Below are 12,122 nucleotides of genomic sequence, written 5' to 3'. Positions count from 1 at the left end.
GCTTACATTTTTATATCCCGGCTGCACTTGGGTGCCAGATGGCCCAGGTAGTGCGTGTTGGAGGGTGGACGGGGCGGCGTCGCTATGTTCTTGCGCGATTGGGCCGGCTATTTCACGATCTTGCATAGCTTCGGAAGGGTTCACCATATTATAAGAAGCAGCCCACTCTCTCTTTAACTTTCTGCCAGGCTGCATTGGGGCTGGCACTGATGGGGCTGTCTCGTCATCTCTGGATTTCTTGGAAGGAGGGGGCACGCATTCTTCATAATTTGCCTGAAGAAGAAGGGAAAAAATAAGTTTCAAAATAATTTGCCCCTTTTTATAGAAAGAAAGTTAGTATCATCATCCATATAATTTTTTCTAGAAATGTATTTATCACTAAGAAGCCCCCTCCCCCTAAGCCCAAAAGTATAGCAATAGGTAAAATTTGCAAGAAATGACCCTATTTTTACCAAGCTGAGAAATTTTTTTTAATGTTTCCCGTCTATAGGTCTTTAAAATATAAAAAAAATTGTTAGTCTAGCAGCTTATAGGCCTAAATTACAATCTTGGATGTAAATGCAAACATAATAAAGCTATCTTTTTTTATTAGAAACCCTCGGTTCTATTACTACCCAAACACGAATAAAATGTTTTTTATTTAATTTTAAAATGATGGCCCCCCCCCTTGCGCCAAGGTACTCCATATATTGTTAGATCTGATTTTGAAAAAAAATAGATTTAGACGGGTATCCACCTATATATTTTATATTACACGCTTAATAAATTGCAATTGTCTGCATGAAACCGTTTTAATTTGACAGGAGAAAAACATCCCATTTTGATCTGAGAAACCTTTTACAGGAAGTGCTTTAAAAAGGGTGACAGCTAATTTTAGGCCTCGTGCCGGAGTCTTGTGTCAAATCAGAGCGAGATAATAACACCAGCGCGTTGTATGTATAATTTAGAGAAAAGATTACAATTTATAAAAGTAAAACTTTAACGAAAGGAGATTTATTTCTTTTTGCGAGAATTTGGGATTGTAAAACACTGGTGGGGGGGGGGTTAGGTTTCGAGGGTAAAAGAATATATTTTATGTTTTTCATTGATTATAATGATGTTTGTATGGTTTGGGGGGGGGATTTGGGGTAAAGGAATATATTTACGTTTTAGCTGAATATACTGGAGGATGTCCAAGGAAAATTCGTTTGAAAATAAAAATGTACTTACATTGCTAATTGAAGTTGACATGGCTTCTAATTCATCAAATTTATCCATTGTTGTTTACACAGCGTCACAATACTTTCTGATAATTTAATCACATTGCATGCCCGTTATATACGAAATCTCAAGGGCGAATTGTTATGTAATGGGGAAATAATATGTAACAAGCCCTCTGATTGGCTGAGAAGGGGGGTGTAACCGACTCGCTGATTGGTTAAGAAGGAAACACGTGATCTAACTATTTCCGGGAAACTCATAACATTTGGGTGAGAGCAATAACAACAAATACTATTTCTGGACACCATGACATTCACGAACGATTACGCAATCAATTTCTCGGAAATTCACTTCCCCCTCGAGTCCTAGATCAATAACATTGTTCCTGTTAGAAATCAATGCGCATTTGCAACCTTCGTTCCGGAGTTATTACACATAGAAACATCAAATAAATCGACCTTGGAAAAAGAGGTCATTGACCCCATTACGTAATCATTCTCCCTAGGGAGGCTATGCCCATATATGGACTCCCCGTGGGAGTCGGACCCCCATCTCTACTAATATTCCTAGTTGCGTTTCTAACTTTCTTTCCTAAGACAGCATTTGCTACTTCACAAACTATTTTGCGAAATTATTTCAATCCCTCTTCTATATTATCAAATTTTGGACTCTTTAGTTTCATATTCAACTGTTCCTGGCAACTTTCTCTCAATTTCTCATCCTGGAGTCTACCAACGTCAAAACTTCCCGGGAGGTATTTTCCCTTCGGTAAATATCAACTTACGATTACCTCTAGTTACTACTAGACCAACTTTTGACATCAGTAACAGCACTTATATATATTGTAGTACCTTATACCGATCCAGCCAGTCTTCGATTTGCAATAGCGTAATCCATAAGGTTAGTCGTCTTACTATTATGTGAGTACCATGTTAATTTATGGGCTATTTTATGACCAAATGCTGCATTTGTTATAACTAGATTTTTAAACCTACAAAACTGAAGCAGTCTATAGCCGTTGCTATTTTCCTTTGCTACATGAAATTTATCTAGGCTAGAATATCCTACTCATAGGCATATACCCCTACTCATACCAATCTGGGCTTTAAGACCGTCTAATAGAACTACCAAATTTATACCGTGGATCCTGTCTATTTGTTCCTATAACTGTAATTAAAATTCATCTGAGTCACTACTATCTCCATCAGTAAGTTCTACAGGAGCACAAACTACTATGACAGTTACTTTGCACTTTTTCAATCGTAAAATGAGCAACTTGTATTATATTATTAATACCTTTTCAAACTAAACAAGACTTAGTAGCTTCCTTATTCATCATGAGCCATACTCCCTGCATTCCTATCCCTCCTGCCTCAGTAAATAAATTCTATATGACCTAATTTCATGTTTCCTATCACTAGGATATGAGTTTCTGAAACTCCTAACAAGTCCAGTTCAAGAAGTCTGAATTCGTCAGTGTTGCAAATAACCTGGATTCTCGATTACCAAAAGACATACTTTTTGTTAAAGAATAATACTCCAGCCTTAAAACGTGACCTAACCATCCATATTTTGAAATATACTAATTAAACCATATTTTTCCTACAGCCTAATGTTTGGTATATGATCCTTCAGATGAGCACCAGAAACTATCTTTAGCTATTTTAGGGACGTTTAACTATCGAAAATATTGTAGATATTAATGAAATGGTCCTGCTCCAAGCCCAAAAACAAGTTGGCATACCATCTGTTCCAGGCACAGAAGATCCCTTCATTTTTTTCAACTCCTTCCAAATTGCCTTTAGTGAATTATTCACAAGATCTAGATCATCTTGGTTAAGCGGTATCTGAAGCGTCTCACATACCTCTAAAATGCGCTTAATTCCTATTGTCGAATCCTCATTCGGACCTAGCCTTTCTTTTTCTTTGTTTTCTAAATACTCTGGCCAACTTTCCACCAGTAGTGTTACTTCTTCTGTCTTAATAATAGGTTTTTTACCTTTTTCTCGAGAAGCTGCCAAAATTCCCGAATATTGCTTCAATGAAAAGCTTTCCTAAGTTGATGTGTTTGAAGCAGTTTTTCCTTTTAATCAATCTTGTCCACTCTTCTCCTTTCTTTAAAACCACAATGTAGCTTATCATTCTCTTCCGTACAGCAAACTCTTCGTCGAAAAAAACTTTTCTCTTTTTTCCGTCTTTACGCTATTTTCCGACCTCCAACCTACATAATTCTAGCAATTTTCTCTAGCGAATCTTCGATTTTAGCCTACTGAGGCAAACATTGCGACATGGGTATCTTAACATTACACGCAGTATTTACTCTAAGTTCCTCAAATGGCTTCTGATTTACATTACAGTTTGTAGCGCAGAATTTCTAAGCCTGTTTACTACAAATCTGAACAAAGGTAAATCCATGGGGACCTCTGCCCTTTTGAGTCTCAACATAATGCTTCAATACAGAATTACAAAGACAAAACAGTTAATTTTGAAAGAATTTTGACTTGCTCTGAAGATAACATAAATAGATTTTGAGGTCAAATCATAGATCGAAAGTTGAAAGTACAATAAGCTGTTATTGCAGAGGCTTAAATAATTCTACTTTAAAAGCAGTCTGGCCATAAAAAAAAAAAAAAAAAAAAAAAAAAAAAAAAAAAAAAACCTATTGATAAAGGAATTCTACGTTATAAGCAGTCTGGCCATTTAAAAAAAAAAAAAAAAAAAAAAAAACTAATGACAAAGGAATACCTACTGAGGAACATAATTAGGAGTAGCGTATTTTCCAAGCAGAATAAATCAAAGTGTGCAGTACAAAAGTTGAACGTACTTTATTTTGAGTTTTTTTTTTTTTTTTTTTTTTTTTTTTTTTTTTAGAAACGTACGAGTCTTTTGTAAGGCAAGATTTATTCTGCATTCAGAAGCATCTATAAGGTATTTGAGAAAAATATAAATGAAAAGAGGGTGAAAGTTTTTACTATTACCCTTTATATTAATAAAGTTGGGCCTAGGGCAAAGTATGAAATTTGTTCAGTGGTCATTCCATGCTAAATGATAAGCTAGGGATTTAGGACTATTTCAGAAGAGATGATGTAAAATGCTAGTGAGCACGTACTCTAAAGTTTGACGTTCGACGTTACATCGTTTGTCCACTCCTTTCCCTGGTGTCCTAGGAACTGCCTCCAATTTTTGTGGGCAAAAAAAGAAGAAAAATACTTGAAGATAAAATGAAACTTATCTTGTGATAGTAATCTATCTTTCACAATCCTACTCAGCTCCCAGCTTTCGCAACTTGCTAAGATTGGGCAAGAAAAGCACCGTAAGGCACCAATAAAGAATGCTGGTTTTGTCTACTGAGAGCTGTCATCCATATCAATTCTTGATTCTCTTCGTCCATACCTTCTCTCTCTTTTGCAATCCATTTTTTTTTTCACTTTCATAATTTGTTTAGGGATAGTCTCCTACATCCTTGCTACCTCCATCCTCTGTCAAATAGGGACTGTCTTGTTTCAGCTGTCGCCGGGTAGGATAGTAATCTGTCTTTCCCCGTCCTACTCAGCTCCCAGCTTTCACAATTTGCTAAGATTGGGCAAGAAGAGCACCATCCCCATCATGCTTCTATAATCAAATCACCCAAAATCACCATACTATCATAGTCATTTATTAACAAATATAAACAAATATCACCCCAATGCAAACATATTGAGTAAATATTTAGACAGTCATTAAGAGCCGACAATCATAAGTCGTCAACTCAACCGTTTTATTTATTTCATTACCATCCACAAGACGGTATTTTTATCTAATGGAAATCATTATTTTAACTCTCTAGTTTTCTGGTCAGAGGGTCCCAAACCTCCGTTCAATTAAAATATTTCTCCTTTGTAGGGAATAGTACCGGGGGTCATGCCTGAAGCTATTTCATTGCCAGCTTTAAGAGGGGTTAGATGGAGAAGGCCTCCCCCATGAAATGTATTTAAGTAGCAGATGTACGTACAATTAAGCAAAAATACTTTTACATTTGATTAGCCTTTTTTTGACATCCTTATTCCAATTTCCACCAAAACCAACAACCAAAATGTTAAATTCTTCACCTGATATTCGAAAATATAGTCCTGCCTAATAAATGCGTATACATACTTTTTTGTTTCTGGTCGAGGAACATGCGTGAAAACAGCAAAACGGAAAGGCGAAGTTCAGAGGCAACGCTATAGCGTTGCCTATAGTAAAGGCTATGCTGCTCCAATGTTTTATTATTATTTATTTAATTTATTTAAATAAACTATTTATTTAATTTTTTTCCAGAGGCACTTCATATGAAAGGGGTCGTCGTAGAAACTTCAAAGGAGGCTCGTTCGATTGGAAATCAAGAGTTCTAGTGCTCTTTTCAATAGTCAAAAGTGATTGGAGGGCAACTACCCCCCCCCCACGCCCATCATTTCCCAAAATACATTCAACCACAATTTTGATATGACTATTTTGTTCATTGTAGTTGATTTCTAGATAGAAAATATGTTTTTGAGGAGGACACTCCCCCACAACCCTCAGGGCAAGTGATTTAAGTTGTGCCCGGTGGCATATAAGAACGATGTTGGCAAAATATATTTTTTTTTTTCCTTTAGAGAAGTGCACCTCGGATTAAAGAAGTCGTCGGAGAGATTGCAAAAATGGCTTATTCAATCGAAAATTGGAGTGGCGTGTGCACTTTTTATTATCCGAGAGAAATAAGAGGGGGACATCCAGGTGCGCCATCTCTCGAAACATCAATAATCAAAATTTTGGTATTGACACTTTTTACAATACAGTGTATTATAAGATAGACATTATGGTTTTAAGGAGGGTACTCCCCCCAAGCCTTCAGGGCAAGGGTTGTAAGTTATGCCCTGGGGGCATATAAGGTTTTTATAGAAGGCGTTGTGAAATTCACAGGGCTAGTCCTCATTGCTCTCATGCCCTCAAATCACTTTCGACTATTAAAAAGGCCTTTTTAATAGACAAAAGTGACTGGAGGGAAACTAACCCCCCTCTCAGGTCTACCTTTTCCCCACACACATCCAATCAAAATTTTGAAATAACCATTTTATGCAATGTAGTTTTGAGTTCTGAAAATGAGGTCTTTGAGGATGAAACCCCCCCACAGCCCTCAAGGCAAGGGTTGTAAGTTATGCCCTAGGGAAATATAAGGCTTTGTATAGACAGCGTTGTAGTAGAAAATTCAGAAAGGGCTCATTCAATTGGAAATTTAAATGGTTAGTTCCCTTTTTAATAGTCAAAAGTGATTCTAAGGCAACTGACACCTCTTCCACGCCCACCATTTCCCCAAACACATCCAATCAAAATTTAATATAGCCCTTTTGTTCAACGTAGTTGAAAGTTCTGGAAATCATATGTTTAAGCAGGACACTCCCCCCACAATCTACAGGGGCAAAGGTTATAAGTTATGCCCTGGGGGCATATATGGTTCTTATGGAAGGAATGCTCGTATAAACTTCAGAGAGGGCTCATTTGATTAGAAATTGAAAATCGTAATTAATTTTTTAAGTGTCGAAAAATGTCAGAGGATTACCAGCTCCCCCCTCCAAACCCTTTTTTCCCAAATGCATCCAATAAAAATTTTAAGATAGCTATTTTGTTAAAAATAATTCAAAGATCATATAACAAAAATTTCGGTGTCGACACAATCTCCCAGTGCCCGGAGGAAGGCGTTGTAAGTTATGCCCTGAGGGCATATATGGGTCATATGGAAGGGATGCTCGTATTAACTTCAAAGAGGGCTCATTCAATTGTAAATTGAAAGTTCTAGTTCACTTTTTAAGAGCCAAAAGAGATTGGATGGTACCTAGCTCCCCCCTCCCTCCACGCCCTTTTTTCCTCAATCCCATCCGATAAGAACTTTGAGATAGCTTATTTTTTTTAATAATTCAAAGACCATATAACTAAAACTCCGGGGTCGACACAGCCCCCCAGGGCCCGGAGGCAGGTGTTATAAGTTCTGTCATGGGGGAATGTATTATTCTTGTATAAGAGATGCTCGGATAAACTCCAGAGATGTCTCAATTTGGGTGGAAGTCGAAATTTCTAGTTCAATTTTTTAGTGTCAAAAGAGATTGGAGGGCAACAAGCCCCCCCCCCACGCCCATTTTCCCCAAATGCAACCAATAAAAATTTTGAGATAGCCATTAAGTTAAAAATTTCTCAGAAGTCGAATAACAAAAACTCAGGTGTCGTCACAACCCCCCGGGACCCGGGGGTAGGCGTTGTAAGTTATGCCCTGGAGCATATATGGTTCATATGACAAGGGATGCTCGTATAAACTTCAGAGAGGGTTCATTTAATTGGAAATTGAAAGTTCGAGCTCACTTTTTAAGAGTCAAAAGAGATCTGAGGTTAACTAGCTTCCCCACGCCTTCTTTTTCCAAACCCATCTGATGGAAACTTTGAGATAGATGTTTTTTAAAAATAGTTCAAAGGTTATATAAGAAAAATTTCGGTGTCAATACACCCCCCCCCCAGGCCCAGGGGAAGGCGTTCTGAGTTATGCAATAAAGGCTTGTATGGTTCTTATGAAAGGGATGCTCGTATAAACTTCATAGAGGGCTTATTTGATTTGAAATTGAAAGTTCTAGTTCACTTATAAGAGTCAAAAGAGTTAAGGGCAACTAGCCCCCCTCACGCTGATTTTTCCCAAAACCCATCCGCTACAAATTTTAAGATGGTCAGTTTTTTGGAAATTGTTCAAAAATTAGATAACAAAACTCCCCCTAGGGCCCGGGGGATAGGCGTTGTAAGTGTTGTCCTGGGGGCGTATATAATTCTTATAAAAGGGATGCCCGTATAAACTTCAGAGAGGGCTCATTTGATTGTAAATTTAAAGTTGTAGTTCAATTTTTAAGAGTCAAAACATATCCGAGGGCAACTAGCCCCCCCCCCCCATACACCCTTTTTTCCCCAAGCCCATCCGATAAAATTTTTATAATAGTCATTTCATTAAAAATAGTTCAAAGGTCAGATAAGAAGAATTTCGTTGTCGACGCAACCCGCCAGGGCCCAGAGGCAGGCGTTATGAGTAATGCTCTAAGAGCATATATAGTTCTTATGGAAGGGATGATCGTATAAACTTCGGACAGGGCTCATTTGATCGGAAATCCAATGTTCTTGCTCACTATTAAAGATTCAAAAGAGATAGGAGGGCAACTAGCCCCCCCCCTCCTCCACGCCCTAGATGCATCAGATAAAATTCTTGAAATATACATTCTGTTAAAAATAGTTCAAAGTTCTGATAACAAAAACCTCCGGTGTCAACCCAGCCCCCCAGGGGCCGGGGGTAAGCGTTGTAAGTTATGCCCTGGTGGCATATATGGTTGTTATGAAAGGGATGCTCCTTTAAACTTAATAGAGGGCTCATTTGATTGGAAATTGAAAGTTGTAATTCACTTTTTAAGAGTCAAAAGCAATTGAAGGGCAGCTAGCCTCCCCCCACACTCCATTTTTTTTTCTAGAGGCACTTCATATAGAAGTGGTCGTCGTATAAACTTCAAAGGGGGCTCATTCGATTGGAAATCGAGAGTTCTAGTGCTCTTTTTAAGAGTCAAAAGTGATCGGAGGGCAACTCCCCCCAAGCCCTTTCCCCCCCAAATGCATCTGATACAAAATTTGAAGTAGCCATTTTGTTAAAAAATATTTCAAAGATCATATAACAAAAACTCCTTTACGTATGGCCATTTCGTTAAAAATAGTTCAAAGGTCAGATACGAAAAACTCCTGTGTCGGTCGACACAACCCCCCCCCCCCAGGGCCCGGGGCAGGGTTGTAAGTATTGCTCTGGGGATATATATGGTTATTATGGCAGAGGTGTTCGTATAAGCTATGGAGAGGGCGGATTTAGCTGTAAACTGAATGCTGTTATTCACTTTTTGAGAGTCAAAGAGATTAAAGAACCACCAGCCATTGTATCTACGTCCTTTTTGTCTCAAACCCTTTCAACTAGAACTTTGAAAGAGCCATTTTTTACAATATAGATCAAAGGTCAGATTACAAAAACTCCGGTGTCGACACATCCTCCCAGGGCCCTGGGGGCATTGTAAGCTATGTCCTGTGGCTGTATGTGGTTCTTATGAAAGGGATGCTCGTATAAACTTCAGAGAGGGCTCATTTGAATGGAAAGTAAAAGTTGTAGTTCATTTTCTCGGAGTGAAAAAAGATCGGAGGGCAACTAGCCCCTCCCGCCCTTGGGTTTATCGGATGGATAAACCCATCGGATAAAAATTTGAGGTGACCATTTTGTTAAAAATAGTTCAATCATCAGATATTAAAACTCCGGGGTCGAGACAACCCCCCAGAGCCCAGGGACAGGCGTTTTAAGTTATACTCTGGGGATATATATGGTTCTTATTGAGATATACTCGTATACACTTTAGAGAGGGCTCATTTGATTAAAAACAAAAAGTTCTAGTTCACTTTTAAAGACTCAAAAGAGACCGAAGCTTAATTAGTCCCCCCCACGCCCATTTTCCCCAAACCCATCCGATAAAAATTTTGAGATAGCCATTTTGTTAAAAATAGTTCAAACATCAGATAATAAAAACCCCGAGGTTGACACAAACCCATTTTTTCACTTTGATATTGTTACTTTGACACAAGTTTTGATACTTTGATGAATATTTGATTTTTTTTTGTTTTTTAAGTTCGATTTTGAAATAAGAAATTTTTAAAAACTTGAAATTTTTTGAAATAAAAAACGAACGAAAATTAACAGTGAGAGAAGGAGGTCATACCCAAACTCTTGTTTGTAGTGATTTTTGTTTGTTTCAAGCTTGATTTGCATATTCAATTTAAGTTTCACTCGTTTTAATATTTATTTATTAATTTACATTAATATCTATTCTATTTTTGCTGGCATTGATTCGTTTTAAGTTTCATTTATACTTCAATAGGAATTTTTTTTTTCGTTTTAAGCTTGATTTTCATATTCAATCTAAGCATTACTCGCTTTAAGATCTATTTATTCATCTATATTATTACTTGTTGTATGTTTTTGCTATGATTGTTTATTTAATTTGTGTTCGTTTCGGGTTCCATTTATTCTTTAATAGTAATTTCTGTTCGTCTTGAGTTTGAATTTTAAAAGGTATTTGTATCTGCTGAGCTTAAGTTGAAAATGGCCTTACTTTTCTCTGAAAAACTTATTTTTCGGATTTTTCTAAAAATTAATATCTTGAAAAGGTAAGCAAGTATGGGAAATAAGAAACATATTTGATATTTAAGCATTGAGCACAGTTCCAGGTGGACTCCGGTGTAAGTGCCTCTCTATCAGTTCGTTGTTTCCCTGAGATCAATAAAAACAAAATGTTGATATATTTTAAATTAATTTCCTAAAATGTTCTAATCAATATTTGGGCTTTTTGGGTCGCTGGTTTGTTGCAAAGAACCACGCCCCATGCAACTCCCAGTCCATGTCATTGAAATGACACCCCTGGAAACATGTTTTGTAAAAAGGTGTTCATTCCTCGTTTATTGAAAAAACACTAAGCTTTTTGCCTTTATCTAAAAATTGGAAACATGTAGACCGCGCTTTATGGAATCAGGCAGCCAATTTGAGGAAAAGAGAAAGAACCAAATTCGACTAAATTCGAGCTGCAATGTACTTACGAGTAAGCACATTCTACATTGTATTAAAACACATCAGGAAATACCAGAAAATCTGTGATATATTAGTCGATGGAAATATTATTCAAGACTTAAAGGCAAAGATCAGGCTCTATTTGAAGCCTATGTCGATAAGTTCTCAACTTCTCCTGTTGCAATAACATCAACCTTTCAGTAAGTTATTCCGAACCCCAAATTCTGCGCATTCTACACAGACTTGAGGCTCTATGTGACCAAACATTGTCCTATGTAGCTGCAGCGGCTGAGCTAAACTTTCATCATCCTTACATTGACATTACTTTTACCTTTAATTTTCATCCTAAAAGACAGAAAATCGCCCATGGTGTCCCTTTCCTCAAACTAAAAAGACATTCAGGCGTCATCAGGTCTCCTATGAGTGCCACCCGATAACCTTTTTATGAAGAACTTTATCTCTTTATGCCGCCATTTGTCAAGGTTGCAAGACAATTATGCGAAAATATATCTTGTTTATTATTAGTGCATAAAAGAAAAAATATCAGGGCCGCATCCAGGATTTTTGTTCAGGGGGGGTTTTACTAATTTTTGACTTTTCGGGGGGGGGGGTTTACTAATTTTTGACTCAGTTTTCGACTAATTTTACGGATTTTTACCTAGGTTTTACTAATTTTCAACTTATTTTCGAGTCGGTCAAAAATTTCGGGGGGGGGGGGGTTCAAACCGGGGAACCCCCCCCCCCCCTGGATACGGCCTTGAAAAATATACTTGGAATCCATTAAAATCATATGAACCGCCTCGCCAATGACTACAATTTAAGTGAAGCTCTCTCTAAGCATATTTTTGTTTTGTTTTGAGAAGTCAAGACCTGTTTTTACGTAATGTTCAAGCCACTACATAGAATAGACGTTAAATTGGGAGCTTCAAAACCCTGTGGCAATTAAAAAGCACTGCGTCATTTTTCGTCAAATTTACATTTATGGCCAATTTCCTTAAATCTAGTATGCTCGATCGACTGGTCCAATCCTTTAATCCCTTTTAATTGGTTCTAAAGACCCAATACCTACAACGAGACAAGAGGTTCTTCTGGCCCACCCCCTCTTCCCAGAACACCTAGGTTTTTACAATCTCCTCCACACCTTGTAATATTTTTCACTCGATTTGCTTGCTATGGAGGGTATTTACATCCCCATTTTTTGCAAGAGTGCTTTGAAATAAGGGATTATTACTTTTCCAGTCACCTTTTCAATGATTAATTGCGAAGAAACAAACTCACAAACCATGCCTTTTTGAAATTATACAACAAG

Source organism: Artemia sp. Qi Xiang Cuo, chromosome 13 (assembly GCF_049724085.1).
Source record: "Artemia sp. Qi Xiang Cuo chromosome 13, ASM4972408v1, whole genome shotgun sequence".
NCBI lineage: Eukaryota > Metazoa > Arthropoda > Branchiopoda > Anostraca > Artemiidae > Artemia > Artemia sp. Qi Xiang Cuo.
This window is presented reverse-complemented; position numbering follows the sequence as displayed.